The sequence below is a fragment of the Mytilus galloprovincialis genome, chromosome 6 (assembly GCF_965363235.1).
Source record: "Mytilus galloprovincialis chromosome 6, xbMytGall1.hap1.1, whole genome shotgun sequence".
Classification (NCBI taxonomy): Eukaryota; Metazoa; Mollusca; class Bivalvia; order Mytilida; family Mytilidae; genus Mytilus; species Mytilus galloprovincialis.
Genome location: NC_134843.1, coordinates 72,882,045 through 72,904,462, shown reverse-complemented (window position 1 = coordinate 72,904,462; position 22,418 = coordinate 72,882,045). Strand labels below are relative to the sequence as shown.

The following is a 22,418-nucleotide window of genomic DNA, read 5'->3' as shown; positions in this document are numbered from 1 at the left end:
GTCGCAATCATTTGTTACTTTTTCTGTTGCTGAATAACCTACCTTTCATATAAAGAGATATGATTTTTGAGACCATCCACCAGACTTTGCGGTTATTTGATATACATACTTCAGTTCTTTATTAATGTGTGACTAATGTACCGAATTATTTAATGAAACATGTTGCAGTTCAGTTTAGTTCTTTAAATCACTGAAAACAATTAAGCCATTATTACGTTATAGTTCGTTACTGTGTGTGTTACATTTTGGTGTTGTGCTTCGTTTGTGTCGTAGTTCTCTTATATTTGATACGTTTCCCTCATTTTTAGTTTGTAACCCGGGCCGGATTTGTTTTTTCTCTGTCGATTTATGAATTTCGAACAGCAGTATACTAATGTTGACTTAATTTAAGAAAATTCAGCACACATTTCTAATGTAATGTAAAACAAAACAAAAAATAAAAAGAATATGTCAAAGAATTTTCTAATAGAACAAATGTCGTAGAAGATAACCAACTTTGGCCGTTAGCAATATCTATAACGCCATTCATATTATAAAAGACCTTGACATGTCACATTGAATATACGTTTGACAATTCAAACGAACAACCGACCTGATTTATGAACAACACAATATACGAAATCTGTTTGATATCTTTTTGAGATAATTTAACATTTAAATTTCTATAGTGTATTGATGTTTACGTTTACAATAACCTGTACGCTCAGTCATGTTTCATTGTGTTTAGCTCACTTGTCATGACTTTAAAAATAAAACAAACAGAAGGGATGTAGCATTTTCACAGGTAAGTCTAAATCAAATTTATCTGTAGCATAGAGAAGATTAAAATAGATAAATATTTCATTTTTTAATCTTCTTTTTATAACGTTTAATAGTCCCGTTACTAATTGTCATATGTAGCGATGAACGGTAAATTTATATTACGTAATCAGTTCCATATGTGTAATTTGTAAAATTTATATAATTTATTAATTTATTTATTCATTTACAAGATTGATCGTTTATATAAATATACAGTGTTAATTTCCATTGTTTAACCCAAGCGTACATTTTAGATAAATAAATTGAATGAAAACTACGGTTTCTAATTTGTGCATTGGGATTAAAAATTCGATATGTATCATTACTTTCTTTAGTTTACAACTCTGTCTTGTATTGTTCTGGTCGTACTATTTCAAACATTCAATTTCATGACTGTAGCATGTGTTTCCGTAAGTTTACCATAGTACTATCATATGGTTGGGTTAAAAATTAATGGTAAACCCTAGTTTTTAGTGTTTGAATGTCTAAACTTACTGTTTTAATTTATTGACATAACTGCACGACTCGATTCTCAATTAACAGTGGTAAGATAATCTTTGCAAAGAATCCTGCTCAAACTTTAGTGAAAGACGGTTTAACTTTGCATTGTTGCGAGAGTTTATATTCTTTGTTGAAGGCAATTGTAGTGACCTGCAATACAAGTACCAGTCAATTGAGTTTAGTTATATGTCTTCTGTTTCTGTCTTTGCCCTAGGTTTTCTATATTTTGCATGTGTAGTGCATCATTACATAAGACATTGTTACGTGTACCATAATGAGCTTTCGTGCAAGACTGCTGTGTGAATTTTTTACATGCAACTCTTGATCAGACTTTGACTTTTTGACTCCTGACGTACATGTATGCACGTTGGGTGTGTCATCATGTTGCAGTGTGTTTCTCGGTATATTACCTTGACCTCAAAATATAATTTTCAATTGACCTTGCTGCTGAATATGTGGCATGTAGATGTATTGTCATAAGATGATGAATCTATTGGCACGAGAAACTTCATGTGAGCTTGACCTTTGCCCTCAATGTAAAACTTGTATATTTTGTTTGAATTAAATGGAGATTTAACTGTATGATTGGCACTCGTACCACATCTTCTTATATATATTAGATATATAGATATATTGTTAGTTTTGTGTACCACGATGACCCTATTATCAAAATCCGCTTTGTGTTGGTTTTTTTGGCAGGGATCTCTTGACCAGACTATGACTTTATGACTCTTGACTTTTGCATATTGGGTGAGTCTCTTGGTATGATTACTTTGACATCAAGTCAGGAGTCTCTGGTTTTTGTTAGTCTTGTATGTTTTTAATTGTAAGTTTATTTTTATGATTTGGAGTTTGAACTGGTACACATTTTGTTAAGGGCCATCTGAAGCACGCCTCTGGGCGAGGAATTTTCTCGCTTTGTTGAAGACCCATTAGTGGCCTTTGACTGCTTTCTGTTCTTTTGACATGGTTACTGTCTCTTTTACACATTCCACATTTCCATTCTCAATTTTTAAGAATGTTTGGTTCAGATGAAACTAAATCCTGTAATTTCCGTGAAAATCAAGTAAGAAAATATACTGCTTCAGTAGCATCATGTGCTGCCAGTTGTGATGGATAATGCAAAATGTTTCAATCATTTTACCTTAGATTTCATTTCATGGACATGTAGGTATGGATAGTTTGCTTTTACATCTTAAAAATTCACACAGAAGATATACGCATATCAATAAACTGAACTCAATTCTAAGAACCTTTAAAGTACACTTAGACAGAGAGCTCAATCTAGTGAAACACTTTGTTAAGTTGGTCACATTTAACTTGAAATATCACTGTCTGTTACCAAACTGCACCGAGATCCTGAAAAAAATGTACAAGTTAAGTCTATTAAAAGAAGAATTCAATGGAAGTAAATAAGCTGATTACTGAAATAAATGTAGAATATGTCTATTAACCACAGATGCCCCTGTTTGTGATTTTTTTTTAGTAAACTTCCACATATAGATGCATGATTCGCGTAATTTTGACCGTTTTGTGACCATAAGCATTGTGAATAAGTTTCAAAACATTTGGTTGAGGAAAATCAAAGTAAACAACAGAGTTAGCAGTTTTCCTATCTCAAGGCTCCGGGTTGACATTTGCATCATTGGTACTCGTACCACAACTTTTTACATATAAAATCTCATGAACAGTGACGCCATCGGGACCCAATATCGAACTTAATAGATCCGTGTTATGGGGTAATGCGAATCGCGTATAAGGTTCCTAACATTTGATTGAGTCAGACTTATTTAAGAGAAAGGAAACAAAACAGTTAGCACTTCATATGTTTTAAAGGGACATGATTACTCTTTAACGGTATAAGTAATACTTAAAAAAATCAAATTTGATTTTGTGTTGAGGTGGGGATCCTGCTTACAGGTTCAACCCCGCTTATTCGGTATGTCTGTGCCTGTGGTAAGTCAGGAGCCTGTAATTCAATGGTTGTCGTTTTTTATGTGTTACATACTTGTTTTTCGTTATTTTTTTGTACATAAATTTGTTCGTTTATTTTCTCGTTTGAATACTGTTTTACAATGTCATTTCTGTGCCTTTTATTGCTGACTATATGCGGTATTAACTTTGCTCATTGTTGAAAGCTGTATATGACCTATAGTTGTTAGTGTTTGTGTCATCTGGTCTCTTGTGGAGAGTTGTCATTGGCACTCATGCCACATTAGGTGGAGGGTTGGGATCCCGCTAACATGTTTAACCCCGCCTTATTTCATATGTACGTGCCTATCTTGTTTTTTGTTTATTTTTTGTACATAAATTAGACCGTTTGTTTTCTCGTTTGAACTGTTTTACATTGTCATGTCGGTGTCTTTAATAGCTGACTTTGCGGTATGAACCTTGCTCATTGTTGAAGACCGTGTGGTGACCTAGGCTACATTGTATAGTTGTTAATTTCTGTGTCAATTAGTCTCTTGTGGAGAATTTATATTGGCACTCATGCACTAGCTTCTTTTATATATAGTGTATAAGTTTTGAAGTATTTGTTTGAGGCAAACTAAAGTTAGGAGAGCGAAACGGGACGGACGGACTAGGGTAACACTTTATGCCCCTAAATTATGGCGCCTACACAGAAGTTCTGACTATTGTGCTGGTGATACACATCCCACTAGCCATTAACACATGTACACATAATTTTATTATAAAAATTTTCAATCTTAATTTTGATTTCTTTATTTTTGGCCGAATGATTATATGCATGCCATTCACAATGACTGAATGAGTATCAAATTTGACAAATTTATTGTACGTTATTATATTTTATAACTTATTTTCCAACTAATTAAAGCTTACCAACTCATTGATCATCACTTTCCTTTATATCTCTTTTAACATTCTGTTTTGAACAAAAAGATTTGCTACATATACTTCACACATGTGCATTTCTTTCAACTCTGACATTATTACAAAGCCATTAAATAAAATTCAGTCGAATTTGAAAATAAATGTGCAATCAAATATATATGCAAGTCGTCAACTGGTCAAGTGGCTAGATAATCATATCGTTAGTCATATAAACGACATGTCATAATTGTGTGGTTTTAAAACGTCTATAGACATATTTGAAAAAAATGAAAACAGAACGACTGAATTAAATAAAAGGATGTTCAATGTACTGTATACTTCGGTTTATTTTAAAAATCTATACGATGCTTTATTTTTATCTAGTTTCCTTATCAAAATAATTGAAATGAGAAGATAAATACCTTACAGCTTCCATTACCGTCGATGCTAAAATGGTTAATGTTATAAAACAATTTTAGCGTCTTTGACGTACTTTACCTTTTTATTCGGAGACTTGCCGTTATCTTCTGGTATGTTCAACGGGAACATCAGAATGATCTAGAATAGAACCCAGATGGAACCAAGAAGTTGGGTTGCCTTAACCAAACAACCCGGATGTTGAACCAGTTACCATGGTTCCGAAACAAAGAACCAAGGTTCAGAACCAGAAAACCCAGATGGAACCAAGGTTTAGAACCAGAGTGCCCGGATATAACCTAATTGTATTCGGAATTCTTTTTATACCTTCAACGTATTTTCCAAATCATTTATTTATTTAGTATATTTATACATAACTTTTACTAGATCAAATATTTCTAAAACAAAGATATTATTTTAACAGTTTGACAGTTTTATCTAGAATACATGTATCATTTTTATCCTTACATTTTTGCCTGTAGTTTGAAACTACACATAAATTCTGCTTTGAATACAGTATACACATTTATAGATCCTGTTTTCTGTTCGGATATGTAGTTAGTCATATATATTCAATACGTCATTAATGCAATCAAAAAATTGATTTCATAATATTGTTTATCATTAATTCTATAACCAAGTACTAAATTTTCAATGTAAGAATATTATTATCAATATTCAGTTTTTCAAGAAGTTTTTAATTTTACTAAAGAAGTCATCAAGAGAGTGAAATTACAGAAACATATGATCATAACCCGCATTGGTATTGCAATAATTACAATTTTAAGTATTGCACACAGTTTTAATAAAGTTGTACAAGGTAGAATAAATTGTAACAATTTCCAACAAAACACTTAATATATATATAAAATTGCGGTTTTTATCCAACGCAATCATAGGTTTGAACGTAGTTTTCAATTTAGACTCGTTTATATTTTTTCGTTTGGGCTTGTATCGTATTTTCCCTCCGGTTTATATGATCCGTTCATCCTATATTGACTCTTAAAATTCAAGAGTCTTATCTAAAAATGAGGGTACTTTTTATATGGTCTTCCAAATACCGCTTCGATCCCTAACATCACTGAAGAGACATTTATTGTCGAAATCCGGATCTGGTGTACTAAAAAAATATTTACACCGTATGTTTGTGGCATAACATCGTGGCTACAATTAAATTTTTTTTTCTGTTTAGTATTAAATTTATATTAAGATCCATTTTGTTACATCTTGTGATCAATTTTATTTGGCAATCGCCAATGGCAGTCAGCAGGGTTAAAGAACATCAGTTGTTCGACCTGTTAGTCAAATGCGTTTGAGTAAATATACTTTTTTACTTTTTTGGTCTTTTGGAAAATGTTGTTTGTGCTGTTTTTAGACCCTTCTACAACGAAATTTGTTTTACATGCACACGTATAAAAATTGCGGTTTTTATCCAACGCAATCATAGGTTTGAACGTAGTTTTCAATTTAGACTCGTTTATATACATATATATATATATATATGTATACTTATATTCTTTCAAATAATGATGAACATATTTTAATATAATACATGTTGAACTCTTAATATACTCAATGTTTAATTGTTTTCCACTGGTTAAAACCAACAGGCATATCAATCTCATTCTGAATAAATATATTATAAATTTTGTAACTGTCTACATTTTCTAATGTTTCGGTATAATTAGAATTTCATTAGAATTACCATTTTCATATTTAATGTCGTTTACATAGATGATACTGCTATTTATCCAGTTTTAAAATAAAAGGCTTTTTTTAAATCTTGTTAACTGATTCACCCAAATTACTTGTTAACGAATAAGTGGTAAGTTTTTTTACCTATGCTTTTATTTCATTCAAATAAAATTTTGGCAGCTTATTTAAACCTGGACTTGATTTAATACTGTCAATTTTGGTATAAAAGAAAGGGAACTTCTTGCCAAATTTATTAAAATTAAGTAAAAAAAACTGATTTTTAATTTTATACATTGATTTACTATAGCGTGATCAAAATTCGTTTTTTTTAAATTATGTGCTAAATATAATTTATTATGTTTGTAGAGAAACGCCTCAATTGGATATTGTTTATAGAAGGTATTTAGCGACTTAACTCTTCATTCATTGCACAGTAACTTTGCAAATGCCGACTCCGTCTCCACAAAACATTTTTAAGGTGTAGGCAAATTTAAACTATACCGACATATCTCTTACAGTTTTCAATAATAATTGATGGAACTTTCTTAGATTATCCGGTTTATGTTTACATGTACATCTGAGTATGTTTGCGTGCGACTTGTTTGAATTAAGTAGTTGACTGATAAAAGATGGGCAAAGCCATTGACATTGACCAATAACATATCCCAGTCAAATTTCATGCAACTAAAACTCTTTCTAAGACGATGGACACTGTCTTCGGTTTACCCTGCTTTACAACATGTTAACATGTTAATTCTTGGCAGAAGGAATTTTGCGACATATTTGTTTGAACGAGATATTCAAATGATGATCGTTGTATAGTTTGTGTCGTGAAAGATTTGGTCATGAAACTTCACTAGACGATGATGTAAAAGCTAACCGACCATAACAGATGTGCATTGATGTGTTCAACTCACTTGACACTTCGGTCCAAGTAAACCCATGGAGCCTGTAATTCAGTGGTTGTTGTTTGTTTATTTGTAACATATTTGTTTTCGTTCATTTTTTTTGTACTCAAATAAGGCCGTTAGTTTTCTCGTTTGAACTGTTTAACATTGTCTTTTCGGGGGCTTGTAAATCTTATGATTATTATTAATACGTGAGTATTTCTGTATTGGCCTGAAACGAGGCACGTGACCAAAACAGCTGCCCTGGTACCAATAACAAGGCCACTCCAGAAATACACGTAATAATATCTTTATTAATTAACTATAGTGTTAACATATTTAAAAACATGATTTAAACTTTTTACCTTGAAGTGGAACAATATTGTATTTTTATAAGCTGCAATATCGAATGATCTGGTGCTGTTTCCAGGTGTCTTCAACATGTTCTGATAATTGTTTACCCGGTCACTATAAAGTGTTATAGTTCAAATTTCGACACAACACATCAACAGTAATTGGAAAAGTACTGCCATTGCATAAGTAATGCAGAAACTAAATGATTATCGTATCTAAAAATAAAGTAGGAGATGAATACGAATAAAAAAGATACAACCATCAGAAAACAACTCACCGAAGAACGAAGTTTTGAACAATTACATATCATCTTTATAAATTGTTATGCCTGGTTCAGGTTGAATAACGTATGACACTTACAAAACATGAGAAGCGAAAGTAAACAATACATCGATTTTTACCAGAGGTCGACAAGAATCGACATTTGTACGGTGACCTATACTTGTCAATTCCTATGTCATGTTCTAGTGGAGAGTTGTCTCATTCGCAATCATACCACATCTTTTTTTTATATTTGTGATTATCTACTCGTTGCCCAAATCAAAAATAACTCAATTATCTGCTTACAAAATGCTTTATTCAAGTTTGCAATCACATGACTTTCAATCCAAAAGCAAGAGACGTTCCTTTCCTTAATAGTTATCCCATAAGGACGCGGTGTGTCAGTGTAAGATCATCCCGATGGCCGGAGGCCAGAAGATGATCTTACACTGACACACCAAGTCCGAATGGGATAACTATTTTACATCCCAGCTGTTTTAGATTAGACGAAAAACCATTTACAACAATGTACAATTCATAAAATCTAGTTTAGAACGCCACACAACCATTATTATATACTTTATATATTACTATATGATGTATACCCTTTATGACCCCCTAACACGATGAGTAGATATCAAACAATGTCAACTCGCCCCACTGGCCAATCGGCCCACACTATATCGCCACTTTATAAAAAAAATCACCCCACTCTTGTGACCGACTCCCCCAACTTTAAAAAAGTGTAAAATCAAATTGAACAATCAGTCTGACAACTCATTTATTTAACGAAAAGGGTTTAAACCCCACTGAATAAAGGTCTGCCAACTGGCCCCAGTTATAAAAATATCTTGCTTCCTTTAAGTATATTAATTTTCTTACAGTTCGTATCGAGTCGTCCTGGTTAAGTGGTATGTGTCGTGGCTTGATATGCTAAAGGTCTTGAGTTCGAATCCCAGCATATACACTGGATTTTTTCTACGTGAATTCTGATGGATAGTCTTCTATGTATAATTAATTATAAGTTTTATACTGGATTTGACAATCCCGCCAAAATGTTACAGAACAAAGGAAAGCATGCATAACAAAGAAACTTAAACTGGGGTGATCTGGTAGGAGTGATCCGGCTCAGATCACCCCTGTTAGAACAAAGGAGCTGGGATGTAATAAATCCTGTATTGGTCGGATCGGAACTCGGACAATACAGATAAAAAAAAAATCATTTTTGGCCGAGTTATTCTGTTGCACTTTATATTACATAAGCAGTTTTCATCATATAAAGTCCAACAACAGAGTAGTAAATAAATACATTGTTGTTCGTTATTCCTTTTTTCAGAAAAAAAAAAAAACCCAGGGAAGCTAGGTTGGTAAATATTTAATCTTACATGTAATTTATAAAGAAACTTTTATACTGCATAATGTCTTGGCTGATGTGTGTCATATATTCGATCGATGCAATCATCCTTAACCTGGATTTTCCGAAAGCATGTAGGACAGAGGCATGGAACAGTATTCGACAATAGATTGATTCGACATTTTTTTATGTAGGATAATTATCTTGTCACCTGAATTGGTGCGTATCATTTTGCCTATTCAAGCAGTTGCTGTACCAAAATACCATACTTCTTTCGTGTTAGAATATATCAAATCAGTCAACTATGCTAGTTTTATAATCAATTCTATAAAATGACAACTGTTTGGCGTAAATATACAAGGTCTTGTTATCAAATATTTCGTCGCTTTATACATGTGATTGTTGCATTGTCGTTTGTTTTTTTGTTGTAATTCAGTGTTCTGTTGTTTCCTTGTATTCCTCTTAAATAGTTGATGTGTTCCCCTCGGGTTAAGTTTGTAAACCGGATTTGTTTTCTCTCTGTCGATGTTTTACTTTTGAACAGCGGTATACTACTGTAAGCTTTTTTACTTTCTATTTGAAAGACCTTCCGGGACCGTCTGAATTTTTAGCAATGAATGACACCTTCACAACTTTGAAGGCTGATATTTCATTGAGTGATTTAATAACTACAAGGGTGAAACGGGGTGCTTTTGAAGCAAAAATTTAGCACATCATGTGTATATAATCCAAAGTGTTGCATATAAAAAGAAATATGACAGAGGAGACGTTGAACTATCACTTTTGTCATATATTTTAGTGCTAATGTCGGTGTCAGTATCAAGAATCTGAAAAATTAATTATTGACACAGATGGAGAACTACCATATTGACTCAGATGGAAAGGATTAAGGTATTAGGCAGACCAAAATAATTTAAATAGTACACTAGAACACACCCGTGATATCGCTAGATATCGCGGGTCCGTGACTGAATTAAAGTATATAACTATGCGTAAGCCTTATTTTAGTATTGGTATTGTCATCTGATAAAGTCATGCCGATTATAAGATGCACAGTTTTTTGTTTGAACCCGTCGACCTGGAACTTTGTGGTAATATTAATTATTTGGAAAACAAAAGGGCCTGGAATGGAGTATTTTTTTTATCGACAGCATTGTCCCATATTAGTTATAAATGACCGCTGTTTTACGTCATGCCGGCTAACAAATTGAAAACTGTACCTATACGCCTTATTTTAAGTCCAGATTTTTAGTATTTGTATTGTCATCTTAGAAAGTCATACTGATTAAAATACTACAATAGAAACAATGTGACAATGATTGAATTTAGTAGTACTCTGTGGTTATGACCCGTGTATTATAGCAAAATCCTAAATACACCCGGTTTGGTGGTGCTCCTGTCAGATGCGGAACGTACAGATAAGGTTAACGGTAACAGGTGAATATACTATTGGTATCGGTATCGGACTCGACCCGGAACTTCTTAATTATTGGCAATATTAATTACGTGGAAAACAAATGGGCCTGGGATGGTGTAATTTTTAACCAACACCATTGTACTATATTACTTATATATAAACTTGATTTCTTTGATTCATCGTTTTTACGTGATGACGGCTGACAAATTGGACCTCGTAATTTTAGTATTATAGATATAGGACGCAAGCATCCACTGAAACTGATAAAAAACTGACAGAAACAAGTTCTTTAACTTACATGTACATTAAAATTTATTTCAGACTACCTATTAGTTCTTGAGTTGCTGTTGTACTAAAAAAAAACTCGCTAATTTTATCAACGTTAGAAATATGAAACCAGAAGATAGAAACAACTTCTTTAAACTAGTTGCCCTCATCGTTGATGTCGCATGCCTTGTAATCTGGAAGTATATTAAAGAGAAGATACTCGGAACCGATAGTTTTGAAAACTTTCTCAATATTGAGAAACACAAATTGGTGCACATATATGAAACAGCTCACTGTTGCAGTTGTATGATGGAAAAAATTACTGGAGAGAGACTGATATCAAGGAAGCAGTTACTCCAATTGTACAAACTAGATGACGGGAACCAGGTTCATGATCACAAAAAATATATCGGGAACAAATTGACCCAAATTTGCATCTGTAAATATTCTGCGAAAGAAAACATAAATGTCAGAGTAGTTGATATTACACTAGCAAATTATATTATTCAGAAATGTGGAAAATGTGAGTTAGGTGTAGATAACTGGATTGAACAAATTAAAGATGTGCGAAACAATATATTTCATCTATCTGATATTAAAGAAATAACAGACGAAAAATTTTGCAGAAAATGGGAAAAGCTAGAAGGATCCATAATGGGAATAGCTACAGTAATAAACGCTGCATATGCTGTGGAAACGGAAAAAAGTATCATGCAAACAAAGAAACTTATAGTCGTTGGTGATTATATGTTGAAGTATGAAGTAATGTGTCGAGATTACTGGAAAAATAAATGTGCTGAATTTGAGGTAAGATGTATCATATACATGTAACTTTATGAATATATTTAACATTGAAAATAAGGAATGTGTAAAAGAGAAAACAACCCGAGCAAAAAGCAGAACACAGCCGAAGACTTCAATACGTCGTCAACACTGCGAGAATATCTAGCACGCTTCAACTATCCCCTAAACCAAATTTGGACTTGTTCAATGGGCGTCACAACAAACATCTAAAAAATATAAATATGAACTAAAATTTAAAAACATACAATACTAACAAAGGCCAGAGGCTCCCGACTTGGAAAATTTGCAAAGTTAAAGTGGAATGAAAAGTTTACCAGATGTATTTTGTATGCAAATACTTTATATCCGAGCTAACTTCACACATTGTACAATAAATAATTAAAATCTTAACTGTGCAGTCAGTAACTTCATGTAAATTCTGATGATATATCAATAGAATATCAAATGTTGAGAAGAGTGATGCTGATGTTTTATATTTAAAAGATCAGAGTGTCAAAAAAATTAAAAGATCAGAGTGTCAAAAACAAAAAAATATTGTATAAAAAAATGAATACGACAAAAGAACAGTTAGTTTAATAAGTGGCGACTTTCCTCTCGTTAATGTTTTATTTTATCAAGAGAGCACAAACGCAAGTAATAGAAGCGAAAGCAGCTGCTTTGAACTTCACCATGCCCCAGCTCTTTGGTACATCGATGGTAAAAGATTGCAAGGAAACCATGACAAAAATACGTAAATATGCAGTATCATTTTGCCAAAAATAAGCATAATTATGAATTTGATTCATCAATTGAAAGATATTTTATTTCAGAAGGATTTTCAATAACATTGAATTATAATTAAAATGACATGTTCCTTTGGTTGATCGTGTTTTCTTATCGCTAATATCTGCGCTAATATCTGCGCCTATATTTTGTGGGGTTCGTTTTATTCCACTGTTTGCCTTTGTGCATTTCCTTCACTCTTGTTGTTCTTCTTTTTCCTCTTGATGTTGACTTTTTTGTCTGCACTCGACTTTAATGGTAGTATCTGTGTCATATGTACATGCTTATTCAGTACGACAGCAATGGTATGAACGAATTCATTTTACTGCAATAGATGTGAAGTAAAATCTTTACACAGAAGATAAAATGAAACAAAGGGGAAATAATAATAAATCGACGTTAAAACTGAAATTTATATAAAAAAAAAAAAAAAAAATGATTGATTGATTTCGAAGGTCCGTTAAAAGAAAATTGTAAGAAAGGTATTCGAAGGACAAAAACTATAGAATAAACCTAAAAGACAAATGATTCGGCGATTAAATCTTTTTAAAGACCTATTGCACTAGGAAGCGTGTGGTTAAATCGACAAAGTTAACTACTTCGAAATGCTTAGCATATCAGTTAAAATTGTGACTTTTAGATTATCGTTAAAAAAGTGGACTTTTATTATGTATACTAATATACTTCATTTACATTGAAGACCATGAACCACTTACAATATATAGAATCAGGCAACGTATTTTACATCGTCAGAAATGTGTCCCCTTTTTTACGTTCAGAATTGATGAAGGTGAAGGCCATTGTTTTGGATGCCACGCTGTCAATAAGAGCCTGAAAGGCGATGATTGTTTTTACATTGCATCATAACGATCTTTTTTGAAAATTGTATTTGAAACATCGTTCATATAGCTGACAAGCATCAATTGGTGTATAAGATAGAGTTTGTGTAGTGATTTACTAATCTAGTCATCTACATTATTTTTGCGTTTGAAAATTGATTTCCTTCAATTTATTACTGAGTGAAAATTTATATCAACTTTATCTCCATAGAAGTACATGTATATAAACTCATTATAGATACCGGTATTGAAGTTTTATATTTACGCCATACGCGCGTTTCGTCTATAATTTAGTACGCCAGACGCGCGTTTCGTCTACATAAGACTCATCAGTGACGCTAAAATCGAAATATTTATAAAGCCAAACAAGAACAAAGTTGAAGAGCATTTAAAATCCTAAATTCCCAAAAGTGGTGCCAAATACGTCTAAGGTTATCTATGCCTGGGATAAGAAAATCCTTGGTTTTTCGAAAAATTCAAAGTTTTATCAACAGAAAATTTATAAAATGACCACATTATTGATATTCATGTCAACACCGAAGTGTTGACTACTGGGCTGGTGATGCCCTCGGGGACGAAACGTTCACCAGCAGTGGCATAAAATACTCATCAGTGACGCTTGAATAAAAAGAATATTCAAAAGGCCAAATAAATCACGAAGTTGAAGAGCATGGAGGACTAAAAATTCCTAAAAGTTTTGCCAAATACACTTCAGATAATCTAGTCCTGAGGTAGAAAAGCCTTAACATTTAAATAATTCGAAGTTTTGTTCATTAATAATCATGAACATATCAATGATAAATTAAGTTAACAAGGCACTTAATTTTTGGTCCTCAATGCTCTTCAACTTCGTACTTTATTTGGCCCTTTAAACATTTTTTGATTCGAGCATCACTAATGAGTCTTTTTGAGACGAAACGCGCGTCTGGCGTAATTATAAAATTTCAATCCTGATATCTATGATGAGTTTATTGGTTGATAGTCGAGCCTTTTAGTTCATAAGTTTTCCACCTGTTGAATCTCACTTGGAGTTAGGTGTATTTTTTTTTATTATAATATTTACGGAACATGTTTAGCAAATGTTTAGTAATGTTTGTTTTGTATCGGTACTTAAAAATATTATTAGCCACATTGATTTGGTCTATAATGATATTTCTTTTTTTGAACAGAAACCCTTAATACTATGGTTGATAAAATTAATGTTATGATAAACATTTTTGGTGTTGAGGACAATATTGAAAATGTTGATGCTATAGAAGTAGAAAATGAAGGTATGTATTATATTAAAAAAAAATTCATTATCCTATCTCTGCGTGCAAGAGCTTCAATATTGACAAGAAATAGTCTGATATACAATTCTTCCTATTTTGCGCTATGATATGACCAGGAAACAATCTATATAAATCTTTTTATTTCTGTTATGAATTAACAAAATTGATAGAAAACTATTGACCACAATGGTTAGAATATTTTACTTTGAAGTTTCAGACATGCAGATTATCCACATACCAGTTTTCTTACAACTTGAGATACCTACCACGTGGGATAAAAGAAGGATGTACAAAGCTGTAGATGAAATGAGATTAAACGGAACACCTGAGATGAATATCAGAATCAAAGCTATTTCAAGTGATGACCTCAGCATATTTGCAGATATGACAAATAATTTACTACATAATGTCCATGAGCTTCGTTCAGAAATTGACAACATGATGTCTATGCTGTTATCAGAAGCTGCCATTGATACAACAGAACATGCTCAAGTGGGTGTGAACTTGAGAGTACCAGAGAGAACAGGTGATTTGAAACGTTTTTCTATTAAATATGACAGGCTTAAGATGAAACATAAACTTATTAAAAAAACAAAAACATAGTCTATCAGGTCCATTTATTCAAGTTTATGAAATGATACGAGAATGTTAACAAATCATAACACCATTTAAAAAAAAAAATAAAGTGTCTTCTTTTTATAGTCTTACACAATGTGTTGATGTATCCAATCAAAAACGATTAAATCGAAATTCAGTAAATAGCAGCACAAAACTGCTCGGTTACAAGATAATTCTAAGAGGTTACAAATTCAACACTGTTATTTGATCTAAAATTATTGTTTGTATTTGTGTAGATATAGACTTAAGTTTGTGTTCAGTAAATTTAATCCAATAAATATTGTTGTTTTATACATAATCATCAACGTATGCACATTCATAGTTCTACAAATGATCGATATTTTTATTTTGGCATTGCACAAGGTCATGCCTTTCTGTGACTGTTAATGACATCCAAATAGTAACTTGCATGTTAGATGTGTGCTGATTGACACTTTATTGCTAGATACATGATTTGTTTATTAGTTGCTATTGTTTTTGAACTAGCTGACTGTACATTGTAACTGCGAGAACTCTCAGATCTGCACTTTGTTTTGGGATGTGTATATATTCTGCCACGTCCTGACCGGGTTTTTGTTTTGATATGATGAGTCGAGTCCTGTAATATCAACTGATTATTTATAGTTTTTTCATATGTTGTTCTGTTACTTTGCTGTCCCTGGTTATAGGGGGAATTGGTTCGGCACTCGTTAACATGTTTAACTCCCCACATTTTCTAAATACCTGTCCTGAGTCAGAAGTCCGTATTTCAGTGGTTGTGTTTTGTTGCTGCATATCTTATTATTTCATTTAATTCATTGTTTATTTTTTTACATCAATCAGGTCGTGAGGTTTGTCGATTTACTTTTAATATTTATAGGCCTTGTAAGCTTACTCTGAGGCGTTGCTTTTGCGCATTGTTGAAAGTCATATGGTGGTAAATTTAGCATTGGTATATCATTTAAGCAGCAAACATCTTACAACTTAACTCGTCACAAGCATTGTGGACACATTATGTTGATGCACAGAAGTATGTAAATATGTAAAGAACCATACATAGATACAGAGACATGACTTCATGTCATTTTCATACCAAATCTGTAAATGAAAAATAATGACATAATCTAGTTTTTCCTAAAACCTCTGAATGGCATAACGAACATATCCAAATTGTTATAAAGTCATGGGGTATAAACTGTAAATGACCTGTTAGATGAACATGGACATATATTAACATATGAACATTTTGAAATAATGTATTATTTCAAAACCCATATTTCTACAGTTTTATGGGCTTATGTTAGCACTAAAAATTGGCTACAAGCCATTGGAATCAAAACTAAAACAGAGAAAAAAATGAGGTTATTATACCTTTTAACATTAATATCTTCCGAAATATATAAGTCCAAAAAGCTTTCAAAGGAAATGTATACTATTTTGAATCAAAGAATTCTACCTATAGATTTTGTAGCAGAAAAATTACTTAAAAGGAAACTAGGTTTTAGAGAAACATATTTCTTCAAAATAATTAAGAGAGGAAGGACACAACTTGTACTTGAACTCCTTGGTCATGGTCACTAATTAAAATAAATAGGTAAATGTATGTACGTTTGTGTATACGATATTTGAAAGTATTGGAATACTTTTATACCATATGCATGCTCATATATTTCTTGCACTACTATTACTATTATAACCATATTATTGGAAATGTAATTGCTATACATAAAGTCATATGAAACTTCAAATTAAAAAAAATGTTTTTATTATAAAACTTATGTACATATACTTCTTAAGAAAATTCTATAATTTGTCCAACTTTAGAAGTTTCTTTTTTAACTGTTTGCTTCCAGTAAACAATTCGCCGAAATGTTTTCCGTATGCAGTGAACTCTGCATCACCTTTCTCGTAAAAATCCGGAGATCGCAATACGCATGGATCTATCATTGAAGTAAACTATTATCTTATTATACATGTTATACACGTGGTCAATATCCATGCTTCTTTGTTGATTCTTTACTAAAAGGTTACAATCGGTAAACAACGGCTTTAAAACTCGACAATTGATTAGCTGCCATACTTTCACATCAGCTGCCATACTTTCACATCATAACAGACCGAGAGAAATGTGATTTGACGATTTTACGATGTGGATGCGTAAAAAATGATAAAATCGTGCATAGGAGACTAAGTTTATGATTTATTTATAAACATGCATTGTTTCAAGAATTGGATTAGCATTATTTTTCAACAGTCACTCATTTCATATGACTTAATCATATGACTTAACATATTTGTTACGTTCGGAGGACGTGTTTTTCAACAGACTGTCGGCATTCCAATGGGAACAAACTGTGCCCCTCTACTTGCCGACTTGTTTCTTTATTATTATGAGGCTGACTTCATACAGGAACTTCTTAGGAAGAAAGATGAAAAGTTAGCAATATCCTTTAACTCTTCTTTTCGCTATATTGATGATGTTCTTTCACTAAATAATTCAAAATTTGGTGACTATGTGGAACGCATATATCCAATCGAGCTAGAGATAAAGGATACTACAGATACAGTTAAGTCGGCCTCATATCTTGACTTACATCTGGAAATTGACAATGAGGGTCGGTTGAAAACAAAACTTTACGACAAAAGAGATGATTTCAGCTTTCCAATTGTGAACTTTCCATTTCTAAGTAGCAACATTCCAGCAGCACCTGCATACGGGGTATATATCTCCCAATTGATACGATATTCCCGTGCTTGCATTTCCTATCATGATTTTCTTGATAAAGGGTAGCTGCTCACAAAGAAGCTATTAAACCAAGAGTTCCAAATGGTGAAGTTTAAATCATCCCTTCGTAAATTTTACGGACGCCATCACGAGTTGGTTGACCGTTATGGAATAACCGTTTCACAAATGATATCGGATATGTTCCTTACGTCGTAACTACAATCCCCTTCCCTTTCAGGAATCTGACCTACCGAATTAGACTATTTACCTGATTTGATATCACATAAGCAACACGACGGGTGCCACATGTTGAGCAGGATCTGCTAACCCTTCCGGAGCACCTGAGATCACCCCTAGTTTTTTGGTGGGATTCGTGTTGTTTATTCTGTATTTTTCTATGTTGTGTCGTGTGTGCTGTTGTTTGTTTGTCTTTTTCATTTTTAGCCATGGCGTTGTCAGTTTGTTTTAGATTTATGAGTTTGACTGTCCCTTTGGTATCTTTCGTCCCTCTTTTAATCCATAGATTTCATAGTGTTAGTCCATGGAATGCTTATTTCACTTGCATGATTATTGTACCACAAGATAAATATATGTTGATTCCTGTAAATGCATGAAGAAAAAAATATGTTATAAAAAACAACTTTTTAACGAGAATATTTTTTTTTATTGAACTCATATATTATTGTTTTCACCTTTTTCGTTCTGATTAATTGCACTGCATGATGCTTATACTTATTATGATCAATAAATAGGTTTTATTTTTAAAGATCACACAACCAGACATCATCTAAACTGTCTATTAATTTTTAGGAGTAAATAAGACTTTTGAAGGAGACCGACATGAAACAACACAAGAAGATGTATTAGCTGTACGTTTTTTCAGAGAGGCGATAACAAAGGCAGTGATAAAATATGTTCCACTCCATAGTTATATTCAGGATAATATCTTCGTACTATTTTCACATGAAAAATTCTATCTTTTAAAACATATAATGACAGATCTGGCAGAGACGGAAAATTTCGGAAACATCAAATCATTTATAGAAGATCCACGTGCTTTTGCACAGGTATGGATAACAAAATTCATTTTTGAAGAAGAACCAAATGATTTGAATTTATTTACAAGATTGCTTCATCGTCGAGTTTCAAGAATTTTTGGTGATCTTTCAACCATTGTCTACAAAGCAACAACAAAAAACAATACTAGCATATCATTATGGGTAAAATATTTTGTTGATGACAGTTGCAAGAATTTGAATTGGCTTCCCTTGTCAACTTCTGCATTTGTACACGTTACAGACAGACATTTACCCGATTTACAACATTTCATTGATATGCTTAATACACAGTTCTATGAAATAGAATGCGACGTTCTTGAGAGTTTAATGAAAGAAAATGCAATTTCTATTGAAAAGAGAACTTATCTCGTCACAAGCATCATTGACATATTATGGGGATGCACAGAACTATGTAGATTCTGTAAAGAACCATGCGTGGATACGGATATACATCATTTGCAGTATGGCATTCGTCATCACTGCTTGCAGCATAGACCATGTGGAATCGCCGGAATGAAGTTGTCTAACAACATGTTAATTCCGATGGATTGCAAACGTATTGTTACTACAAACGACGAATATAAAGAAGTAAATGGGGAAACCAGAAAGTACAGAGATTACAGGACACATTTTCCAGACTGGAACATTTGTCCAAGCTCAGATGATTCAAAATATTGGATATGGATCTTTGTTAAATTTCAGAAAGAACTCAAAGAAATGCATAATGCTGAATTTCCGGATTATCCAAACGAATGGGATTCAATTACAAAGGCTGAAGCTATTGCCAGTCTTGATTAATCCTTATTTCCTCATCTCTATATGAATAATAGTTGGGTACATTTCAGTTCTTATTTTTGCTAAGCAAAATACCTTTCCTGCCACTTTTTTTCTGACAAGAATAAATGAATTAGCAACTTCCGAAAATAATAATTATATTATTAAAAACCATAGAATTTATAATAGGCACAACAGTGCGTAAGTTTTAGATACGCTTTGAACTAGCTGTCAGTGTCAGATCTATATTTGTTTCTTGTTTGTTGTGAGAGGTAATAATTCATTTCCTCGTCCGATGTATTTTTTTTGTTATTTGATTTTCTACTTTGTATCGATCTGATAAGTTAAGCCCTACTCAACTGACTTTTATAGTCTGCTTTTTTTATGTAAGACTGTTACACCCTCCCTGATTTGGAGCAAATATATTTATCCCCGATGTACCTGTCTACAAATCAGGAGCCTGTAATGTAGTGGTTATGATTTGTTGATATCTATAAAACTTGTTTTTCGTTTATTGTTTTGTATATAAATCAGGCCGTTTGTTTTCTCCCTTTGACTGTTAAAAACTTGTAATTTTTTGACTATTTACAGTTTACTTTGCGGTTTGGATTTTGCTCATTATTGATGTCGTACGTTAAACCATAGTTTTTACTTGTACGTCATTTGGACTCTGGAGCAGAGTTGTCTCATTGGCAAAAATACCACATCTTAGTTTTTATTCTCCTATACAAAAGTATGTTTTAATGTTTCTGTAAATTATTCCCGTATGTTAAAATTACTAAATCTAAATGATCTGATGAGTTAAAAGAATTTCTTGTGAAAATTGACAATTGAACACCAATTCCCCCTACAGTTGTCGCAAGGTCAATCATGTGTGGTACTGTAAACCTGTACATATTTCGGAAGATTATGGAAGTTAGAATGATGTAATTACTCCTACAATCGATTCTAGCAACTTAAAGAAGGAAAATTGCAGTTACTTATATTGACTTATGAAATAAATTATTAAAAGTGTATAAATAAAAGATGTCATTCGTATGCCAAACATAACAAGTAGAACTGCAATTTAATCAATTGGGTAGAATGTTTAAATGATATTGTTTAAAAATCGTTCTTATAATGCATTTTAAAATATTTTCTAATACTTTCAGGGTTTTATACTGGGAAAACGTACAAACCCTTTACAATAGACACAAACTATTGTCATTCTCCATCAATAAACATGTGCCAATATCTCGAAATCTTGGAAATAACATGAAATATTTACCACAGGATGTAAAGCAAAGGACAATCATTTGGACCTTATAGATATAGTCTGCTATTATATACCGTCGTTTGCCCCTTTTACATGGACGTTGTTCTCGCCACAGTTTATGTCTGCTCTTGTTTCAGTCGTTGTTTGTTTTTAAAGGGATTCAGTTTACACACTATATTAAAGTTTTGGCATTTATTATAATGGAATTTCATGCGATTGTCATACAAGTGAGAGGTTTACATAGATATACAACCAGATTTAATCCATCATTTTCACCATAAGAAAATGCCCGTACATAGTCACGAATATTACAATTGTTTTTCATTCGTTTGATGTGTTTGAGTTTTTGATTTTGACATTTGTTAATTTAAAGGGAATTTTTATTATGATTTTTCTTTGGAGTTTGTTATTTTTGTTATTTTCGTTTTTTAAAAACAGTTATAACACTGTCTTACAAGAAAACTGCATGGTCAGGTCCATTTTTAGATGTGTCATATCTGTCCTTGATTTTACTCATAATTTGAGAACAAACATATTACACAGCAACACACGATAACCACTGAATTACAGGCTCCTGTATTGAGACAGACACATACATACAGATTGTGGCGGGGTTAAACATGTTATCAGGATGCTGCCAACACTTCCTCTAGCAGGGGATAGTGATGTAACAGTACATCATGAGAACGAACTATGAAATCTTTTGAAAAAGGCTTCACTCATCAGATGTATACAAACAGATAAACATTTAACAAAAACATTTGGACGTGAATGGGTACTTTTACATAAAAAAAACCAAACTAGTAAGTACAGATCTGACAGTATTCGCAGTAACTGACAGCTACTTCAAACCCCAAAACAATTTATATACATAATCATGCTTCTAAGATTAAATTATCAATCAGTACACAGACAACATTCAATGGATTTAGTGTAAAGACGTCATAAACAGAGAAAACATGACATTGGGTATTGCCAAGACACATGAGCCGACAGATTGTAGATCCATGAGAGTGCATAATGATGTATATAACAATATTATTTAGTTTGCTTTTAATTTACTGATAACAAATAAAGGCAACAGTAGTATACCGCTGTTCAAAACTCATAAATCCATGGACAAAAAACAAAATCGGGATAACAAACTAAAACCGAGGGAAACGCATTAAATATAAGAGGAGAACAACGACATAACACTAAAATGTAACACATATAGACAAAATCCCACGAGAATAACAAATATAACATATATATATAACATCAAAACCAAATACATGAATTTGGGATAGACAAGTACCGTGACACGTCTTATCGCAATGTGAATTTACACTCAAAAATAAGAGAAAACAAACGACACAACGTTATAATGTAATACACACAGAAACGAACTATAATATAACAATGACCATATTCCTGACTTGGTACAGGGCATTTTTAAAGGAAAATATGGTGGGTTGAACCTGGTTTTGTGGCATGCCAAACCTCGCACTTTGATGGCATTGTTAAATATAACATTAAAATGACAACATAATAATACAGGACTA

At 32.6% G+C, this 22,418-nt stretch overlaps 1 long non-coding RNA gene across 1 annotated transcript; it reads left to right on the top strand.

Annotated features, from left to right (window-relative positions):
- Positions 1–701: 701 nt before the first annotated feature.
- On the top strand, positions 702–20,687 carry LOC143080262 (uncharacterized). The gene is made up of 6 exons (XR_012979676.1): positions 702–784; positions 10,844–11,596; positions 12,212–12,323; positions 14,364–14,465; positions 14,677–14,991; positions 18,598–20,687. It is a non-coding gene; the product is annotated as an uncharacterized LOC143080262 (long non-coding RNA).
- Positions 20,688–22,418: the final 1,731 nt, after the last annotated feature.